The sequence below is a fragment of the Elephas maximus genome, chromosome 13 (genome assembly GCF_024166365.1).
Source record: "Elephas maximus indicus isolate mEleMax1 chromosome 13, mEleMax1 primary haplotype, whole genome shotgun sequence".
NCBI lineage: Eukaryota > Metazoa > Chordata > Mammalia > Proboscidea > Elephantidae > Elephas > Elephas maximus.
In genome coordinates this window covers 41564820-41574775 of record NC_064831.1, presented here as the reverse complement: position 1 = coordinate 41574775, position 9956 = coordinate 41564820, and positions in this window count along the sequence as shown.

Sequence of the window (9956 nt, the reverse complement as noted above, 5' to 3'; positions counted from 1 at the left end):
AGCAGCTCCTGTCTGGGCACAAACAGTCCAAAGACTTTGAATACTTTTCATCCCTGCATGGACCTGTGTGGGCCCACTTCAGAGGAATAGGCCCTTGTTAGCAGACTGCAACTGTTTCAGCCGTGTGGTGGAAAAGTGGGTTTTTAATGTCTGACACTGCATTGCCTATTAAACAGGGTTCTCACCTACCCACATCAGGGGCATAAAGACTGATGCCTCCACCCATGTGACCTAGCCACCTGCAATAAACCATTGGCCAAACTGCCAAAAGATAAACAGGAGAGGAAGCAAATAACCTGAATAAGAAAAGAAACAGGCAATATCACAACAGAACCAACTGAAATTAAAAGAATCGTATCAGATTACTATGAGAAATTGTACTCAAACAAATTTGAAATACTAGAAGAAATGGACGAATTCCCAGAAACACACTACCTACCTAAATTAAAACAAACAGAGGTAGAACAATAAATCTATAACAACAGGAGAGATTGAAAATGTAATTTAAAAACTCCCAACAACAACAACAAAAAAAGCCCTGGCCCTCATGACTTCACTGGAGAGCTCTAAAAAACTTTCCGAGAAGCGTTAACACAATTACTGCTAAAGGTATTTCAGAGCATAGAAAAGTATGGAAGAATCCCAAACTCATTCTATGAAGCCAGCACATCCCTGATACCAAAACCAGGTAAAGACAGCACAAAGAAAGAAAATTACAGACCTATATCCCTCAGGAACTTAGATGCAAAGATCTTCAACAAAATTCTAGCCAATAGAATTCAACAACATGTCAAAAAATAACCAAGTGACATTCATATCAGCTATGTAGGGATGGTTCAACATTAGGAAAAAAAATCAATGTAATCCATCAATATAAACAAAACAAAAGATAAGAACCACATGGTCTTATTAACTGATGCAGAAAAGGCATTTGACAAAGTCCAACACCCATTCATGATAAAAACTCTCAGCAAAATAGGAATAGAAGGAAAATTCCTCAACATAATAAAGGGCATTTATACAAAGCCAACAGCCAACATCATCCTAAATGGAGAGAGTCTCAAAGCATTCCCTTTCAGAACAGGAACCAGACAAGGATGCCCTTCATCACTACTCTTATTCAACATTGTGCTGGAGTTCCTAGCCAGAGCAGTTAGGCTACATAAAGAAGTAAAGGGCATCCAAATTGGGAAGGAAAAAGTAAAAGTATCTCTGTTTGCAGATGACATGACCTTATACACAGAAAACCCTAAAATATCCTCAGGAAAACTACTGTAACTAATAGAAGAGTTCAGCAGAGTACTAGGATACAAGATAAACATAAAAAAATTAGTTGGATTCCTCTATACCAACAAAGAGATCATTGTAGAGGAAATCACCAAATCAATACCATTTACAATAGCCCCCAAGAAGATGAAATATTTAGGAATAAATCCAACCAGAGATGTAAAAGACCTATACAAAGAAAACTACAAGACACTACTGCAAGAAACCAAAAGAAACCTACATGAGTGGAAAAAATATACCTTGCTCATGGATAGGAAGACTCAATATTGTAAAAATGTCTATTCTACCCAAAGTGATCTATAGATAAAATGCAATTCTGATACAAATTCCAATGAAATTTTTTAATGAGATGAAGGAAAAAATCACAAACTTCATATGGAAGGAAAAGAGGTCCCAGGTAAGTAAAGCATTACTGAAAAAGAATAAAGTGGGAGGCCTTACACTACCTGACTTTAGAACACATTATACCACTCCAGTCGCCAAAACAGCCTGGTACTGGTACAACAACAGATACATAGACCAATGGAACAGAACTGAGAATCCAGACATAAATTCAACCACATATGAGCAGCTGGTATTTGACAAAGGACCAAATTCTTTTAATTGGGCAAAGACAGCTTCTAATACTAGAAGAAATGGGCTCAAATATAGCAATGACTGTGAGGATGGTGCAAGACAAACCAGTGTTTCATTTTGTAGTACATAGGGTCACTATGAGTCGGAACTGACTTGACAGCACCTAACAACAACATTTAATACAAACTTAGCCCTTTATACATTCAAAAGTGCCTAACCATGGTGACTTAACTATGGTGTTCCAACAAGGGATGGTAGAATATTCAATAACTGTTCTGGACAATTGCTAACCTGTTTGTATTGGCAGCCAGTGTTCTTGCTGAAGACAAGGTGGAATATTCTGGGCAGTCACTTCCCAAAGCAAGATTTAGCTTGGAAAGTGTTCTTTATAGCTATTTTGCTTAGATTTAGGAAAGGACAATGGAGATTGAGAGATGAGTTTCGTATTATTATTATTTTACTTTTGGTTTTGTGTTCATTTTAGCCATGGGAGAGAAAAGTAATAAACGGGTGTGTGACTATTGTCTAATCCGTTTATGCAATTACTTCTGCTATCACCGAAAGCCAAAAAGGTGGAAATTATGTGAGGCAAGAAATTATTTAGCAGAGACATAGAGAGGTGTACCATCAATTGCAACAGTAAATTGCTTTTCCATGTTCTAAGCCTAGATTTCAATATTTTCCTCAATAACTCTGGATCATGGTTTGAGAACAAACTGCTCCAGATAGAAACAAATTAAGGTCAAGCTCGTCTTTCACACCTGAAAATGATGAATATCTCTAGAAATACAAGCTGTCAAAAGTACAACATGAATAGTATTTATGAACATGTGTCTTGGGTGCTTTGCCAAATAGAGATTATCCTGGGGAAATTAAATGGCAGCAGTGCTCTCTACCGGATATGTTATGATTTTGATATCAAGACCACATAATCCACAAGACAGACATCTTGAAAAACATTCACCTTGTTATTATCTTTTAAAGAAACTACAGTCAGTGCTAGGAAGTGAAAGACAGAGCACATAATAGGAACCAAGAAATAAAAATAAACTTAAAAAGAAGGCAAGATGTTCTAATAGGGGCAAGCAAGCATTATGAGTTATTTTCTTATAGCTGGTTAATAAGCGATCAATAGTAGCAGCATTAAAAAATAAGTCTATTGGTATGTTGCCTTAATAATGATGAAGTGATTCGTGTTAAGTTCCTCTTTCAGAGGTCATATATGCCCCATTCTCTAAATAGGATTGAGCCTGAAATTTCTAGGAGGATGAGTACCCAGAATTTCTTAAGCAATTTTCTTTATTTTCATGATAGAGAATAGACATGTAGTTAATTTATTTAAAGGGCACTCAGATAATGGACAGGATGGAAAGAAGGCAGAAAATTACAAAATATAATTTGTTACCACCTATGGTTCATCACTGCTGTCTAGAGTTTTTCTGCCCATTAGGGTAGCTTTTGTCACATGGGGCCATTGACTATTTGAAATGGGGCTAGTACATGTGAGGAGTTTTAAGAGTTTCTTCTGACGTTCATTTTGGTCTTTTCTTTCTTTTTTTTTTTTCATGACCTTTTGCTTTCCTCATGTATGATGTCCTTGATGCCATCCCACAACTCATTTGGTCTTTGGTCATATTTTTGAGATGGTTTCTAACTTCAGGTGGGGTATACTCAAGGTTGTATTTTGGCTCTTGTGGACTTGTTCTAATTTTCTTCAGCTTCAACTTAAACTTGAATATGAGCAATTGATGGTCTATTCAGCAGTCGGCCTCTGACCTTGTTCTGACTGATGATATCGAGCTTCTCCATCTCCTCTATTCACAGATGTAGTCAATTTAATTCCTGTGTATTCCATCCAGTGAGGTCCAAGTGTATAGTCACTGTTTAAGTTGTTAAAAAAAAAATGTATTTGCAATGACTAAGTCGTTGGTCTTGCAAAATTCTACCATGTGGTCTCGCTTCTATCATCAAGGCCATGTTTTATAACTACCGATCCTTCTTCTTTGTTTCCAAATTTCAGTCACCAGTAATTATCAATGCATCTTGATTGCATATTTGATCAAGTAAATTAAAAAGACAGTAAAGAAAGAAAAGGCCAAAACTGATGTCAGAAGAAACTCTGGAACTTGCTGTTGAACACGGAGTAGCTAAAGTGAAAGGAAGAAATGATGAAGTAAAAGAGCTGGACAGAAGATTTCAAAGCATAGCTCGAGAAGACAAAGTAGTATAATGAAATATGCAAAGACCTGGAGTTAGAAAATCAAAAGGGAAGAACATGTTTGACATTTCTCAAGCTGAGCAAACTGAAGTGAAAATTCAAGCCTCAAGTGGCAATACTGAAGGATTCTATGGTCAAAATATTGAATGACACAGGAGGCATCAAAAGAAGATGGAAGGAATACACAGAGTCACCAGAAAGAACTGGTCAACATTCAACCATTTTGGAGATGGCATATGATCAAGAACTGATGGAATTGCAGAAAGAAGTCCAAGCTGCAATGAAGGCATTGCTGAAAAACAAGGCTCCAGGAATTGACAGAATACCAATCGAGATGTTTCAACAAAGGGGTGCAACTCTGGAAGTGCTCACTCATCTACACCAAGAAATTTGAAAGACAGCTACCTGGCCAACCATCTGGAAGAGATTCATATTTGTGCCCATCACAAAGAAAGGTGATTGAATAGAATGCAGAAATTATCGAACAATATCATTAATATCACAGGCAAGTAAAATTTTGCTGAAGTTATTTCAAAAACAGTTGCATCAGTACATCAACAGGGAATTGCCAGAAATTCAAGTCACATTCAGAAGAGGATCTGGAACAAGGGATATCATTATTGATGTCAGCTAGAACGTGGCTGAGAGCAGAGAATACCAGAAACATGTTTACCTGTGTTTTATTGATTCTGCAAAGGCATTTGACTGTGGATCATAACAAATTGTGGATAACATTGTGGAGAATGGGAATTCTGGAACACTTAATTGTGATCTTGAGAAACTTGTACATAGACCAAGAGGCAGTCATTTCAACAGAACAAGGGGATACTGTGTGGTTTAAAATCAAGAAAAGTGTGTGTCAGGGTAGTATCCTTCCACCATATTCAATCTGCATACTGAGCAAATAATCTGACAAACTGGATTGTGTGAAGAACAACAAGGCATCAGGATTAAACGAAGACTCACTAACATGCTGCAATATGCAGATGACACAACATTGCTTGCTGAAAGCAAAGAGAACTTGAAGCACTAAATGATGAAGATCAAAGACTACAGCCTTCAGTATTGATTATACCTTAACATTAAAAAAAAAAAAAAAAAAAAAACTCCACAACTGGACCAATAAGCAACATCTTGATAAACAGAGAAAATACTGAAGTTGTCAAGGATTTCATTTTACTTGAATCCACAATCAATGCCCATGGAAGCAACAGTCAAGAAAGCAAACAATGTTATTGCGTTAGGCAGATTTGCTACAAAAGACCTCTTTAAAGTGTGAAAAAGCAAAGATGTCACCCTGAGAACTAATTTGCAGCTGAGCTAAACCATGGTTTTCAATTGCCTCAGATGCATGTAAAAGCTGGACAATGAATAAGGAATATGGAAGAATTGATGCGTTTGAATTTGAATTATGGTGTTGGTGAGGAATTTTGAATATACCGTTGACTGCCAGAAGAATGAACAAACCTGTCTTGGAAGAAGTACAGCCAGGATGTTGCTTAGAAGCGAGGATGGCAAAACTTCATCTCACATACTTTGGACATGTTATCCAGAGGGACCAGTCCCTGGAGAAGGATGTCATGTTTGGTAAACTGGAGGGTCAGGAGAAGGAGGAAGACCCTCAGTGGGATCGATTGACACAGTGGCTGCAGCAACAGGCTCAAACATAGCAACAATTGTGAGGATGGCGTATTTCCTTTTGTTGTACGTGGGATCACTATGAGTCGCAATCAACTCAATAGCACCTAACAACAACACATCTGAGAGACTGACTTTAATTTAATTTAAATTTAAAAATAGATACTAGATATAGACGTCTGCAAACGGTTCGTTTTCATCCTCACCGGTTTTGTGCAATAAGTTTAGGCCCATTATCTATCATTGGAGCACTTGTAGTAGCTTAACTGCTCTCCTCCCTCTAGTCTTACACTTTACTAGGCCAGTTTTAAAAGAACTGTAAATTAAAACTAAAAAAATTTTAAGTATAAAACACATATAGAAAAGTCCGAAATTTTAAGTATAGAGTTTGATGAAATATCACAATGTGAACACAACCTGGTAAAATGACCAACCAGGTAAAAAAAAAAAAAAAAACATTAGTCACACCCCAGGATGTCTCTCATTGTTCCTTTCTTTCCCTTCCTTTCCTCCAAAAATTAGAAGTGTGTTAACTTCTAATGCCACAAGTTAGCTTTGCCTGTTTTATATAGATGGAATCATAACAGTATGCATGCCTTTGTGTTTAGTTTGTTTTGCTCAGTATTATGCTTATGAGATTCATCCATGTTGTGATATGTAACTGGAGATCATCCATTTTCACTGTTGCACAGGAATTTAATAGATGAATATAAAAAAAAAAAAATTTTTTTTTTTTTTTGTACTTTATTTACCCATTCTTCTACTCATGGACATCTTGGTTGTTTCAAGTTTTAGACTATTGCAAATAATACTTTGAACATTTTGAAATGTGCTTTTACGCACACATTTAAAAATGTATTTTGTGCAAACAATTTTGAAGGGTCTATCCCTAGCTGTGGAACTACTGGGTAATACAGGATGCATATGTCTAGCTTTAGTAGATACTGCCAAGCATTTTTTCAAATAGTTATATCTATTTACATTTTTATATGTAGTGTGTTGAGAGTTCACTTTCTGCATCCTCACCAATATTTGATACTGTCGGTCTTTTTAAGTTTATTCATTCTATCAGTATGTAAGGGGTATCATTGTGGTTTTTATTTATTCTTATGACTAATGAAATTCAGCACGTTTTTATATGTTGATAAGAAATTTGGCTGTCTTTTCACATACTTGTTCAAAACAAAACAAAATCAATATTCCTAGGGTTTGAAGGAATTCTATTATGCAATCTATTAGAAGTTTTATTGTTTTGCTTTTAATTTAGATTTACAGTCCACAAAATATGTTTATATATGGTGTGAGGTAAGGGCTAAATCTCTCTTACTTTTTTTGAACATGAAGATCTAGTTGCCCCACTATGATTTATTGAAAAGATCATTTTTCAACACTGCTTTGAAGTGCCACTTTTGTCTAGAATGACCAATACCCCAATTTGCCTGAGATCTTCCTGGTTTTAGGTCTGAAAGTTCTGCATCCTGGGAACATCATTAGTCCCAGGCAAACCTGGATGGCTGGTCATCCTATTTTGTCATAAATCAAGTATACATATAAATGTGGGTCTATTCCTGGATTCTCTATTTTGAACAGAATAATATGCTCACCCTGTAATAATTATTGGGGCCCTGGTGGCACAGTGGTTAAGAGCTCACCTGCTAACCAAAAGTTCAGTAATTCAAATCCACCAGTTGCTCCTTGGATAATAAACCTTGCTATCCTATAAAGTCATCCCACCTTGTTCTTTTCCAAGAGAGTCTTGGCTATTTCTGGAATTTTTTCCATTTCTACCTAAGAATCAACTCCTCAGTTTCTACAAAAAAGAATCCCAAGATTGGGGTCGCATTAGTTTTTTAACTCAATTTGAGAAAAAAATACATACTAATAATATTGACTTTTTTTTAATTGTAGTTGAAATATATATATATATTTTATATATTATATATATATAGGGATTAGGGTAGACATGGCTCTGGCAGCACGCTTGTCCATTTCCCATTTTTGCCTCTTTGGTCATGTGCTGGATAAAACCTTTTTTTCTTTTTTCCTTTGGTGTTTTTTACCGTAGACCAGTTAATGGCATAGTCGTTGCAGGAAATTCTGAAGCTATGAATCCAGTTGAACTCTAGGAGACCTGGACTGTGGAGCAGAAGCTGGTAAAGAGAAGTCCAATCTTCTGGACCCACACATTTGCACTCCATGTCCCTTCGACACCCAAGGGGTATGTACTCTCAGAAAACGAGCCTTTGTTTATTCTCTTTTGTTCTCTTTCTCGTGTTTTGTTTTGTTCTTTCGTATTTGTTTCAAAACCAGATGTTTGATTAAGGAGAATCTTTCTTAGATTTTTGCTTGATCATTTGGTTAAGAGTGACATTTAGTAACTCTTTTGGTGAACTGCAGTTTAGTGTCCAGATTTGGGCACTCATCACGAGTGTTAAAGGCTCCCATGACAGGATAAGGTGGTCACGAGAGAGGCTAGAGCTGCCTGCCACCTGCAAGCAAACTCTTGAGCAGTGAAGGTACACATTGGTCCAAGCAAAACACTGTCCAAACTCTGCAGCATTCCTCCTTAGGGTTCTTTTTGTGACTTAAAGAAAATCTGGAAATTAGTGCTCTGCTTTGCCAAATTCACAGGGGAAGGTGGCAGCCCCCTTTACCTGTTTCATGAAATTTGCAGAGAAAAGTGGTAGCTCTATACCTGTTTTAGGAAATTCATTGGGAGTGGTGGTAGCTCTGGACCTGTTTTATGACAGTTTCTCAATAAAGAACCACAAAGTTAAAATTAAAATCATCAGTAGCCACTTTAAAAGTACTTTCCAACTGGAAGAACTAGAATATTTAAACTCTAAAATAAGAGACTAGCTCTCTAGTGAGCAGAATGAATTAAGTTCAAAAAGAAGGAAACCAAACGCTTGAACCTTAGAACTTAATGTCTTTGATAAGTGAACCTGGATTTCCCCCATGCTACCAGGACACTGGTTTGGAGTTCATATTTAAAAATACTATAAACTGAATATACTAGAAGTAATTTGGAATTTCTGTGACCACTTTGGGAAAATGAGCTTTCATTCGTGGTGTCCTTTCTTCTTTAGGGAAATTTTTCTTGATGCTCAGGTTTTGTCAAAAGGTCTAATATTCCTCTATCTGAAGCTCTGAAAAGTTAATAAGTTTTATCTAGAACCTGTTTTTCCCATTGAATTGAGTTGATCTTACCAAAATTGCTATGAACACTTCGAGAAACTAGGATCCTTGTTTTGTGTGGTATTGTTCAATAAGTTTATGTGGTCTTTCTGCCTTGTTTAGTCCTGAGAGCTTGGTCTAGAGCATTATCTGAGTTTCTGTCTTGTATCAGGCTGAAGGCTATGGCTGATAGCTGCTTTTTTTTTTTTTTTTGTGAGGCTGCCTTAGAACCTCAGCTCTTTCCTCATCCAAGAAAAAACTGTCTTGTGGCTGTCTTATGATTTAGACTTTTAGTAGCTACTTGGAGAAACTTTGATATAAATTGGTCCATTTGAAAAAAAAAATAAGGTTAGGTTGTTTATTTTGATTTGCATAACAAGGCTTTAAAAAGGAATGTTTATGTCAATCTTAGAAGCAAAACCTTTCTAAGTAACTTAAGCTAGATATTATATGAAACGTGTTCTATTTAAAGAAAAGGGATAATTTTGTCTTAAAGTAAAACTAGTAGATCCAGAATGGATAAAAGGAGGTATAGGACAAAACTAGGGGAAAAAAGCTAGTCAAGAATTGATAAATTCATTTACAAAATTGCTAAAGAGCTTTGGTATTTACTGGATGGATAAAGAGAAAGCGAAAATAGGGAGAGCGGGGTAGCATCAGGCCTCCCTGGTCCCCAGTCTTTGAGGTCATATAGCTCAAGGGAAGCTTTTGATAGACCCCTTCCAACTAGGTAGAGACCTTCTTAACACAAAAGAAAATAAGAAAAAATTATTGTCTTACTATAGTTATCAAGTTATCAGAAATTGAGTGGAACCCAATCATAAAAGAACTCTATTGTAGGGGAAATCTAAGAAGCCAAAAAAAAAATAGAAGTCACAATGAGACACACACACACCTGAAATGGCTTGGAAAAATGTTTCCAACCCTAGCCAGAGACTTAAGGTTATATCCGTATCAATGAATTAGTCGGTTGAGGAGAGACTTTGTGATTTCCAAAGCCAGTTGATAAAACATTTGAAGGATAAAATTAGATTGGAAAAAAATATGAGAAATAGTAAAA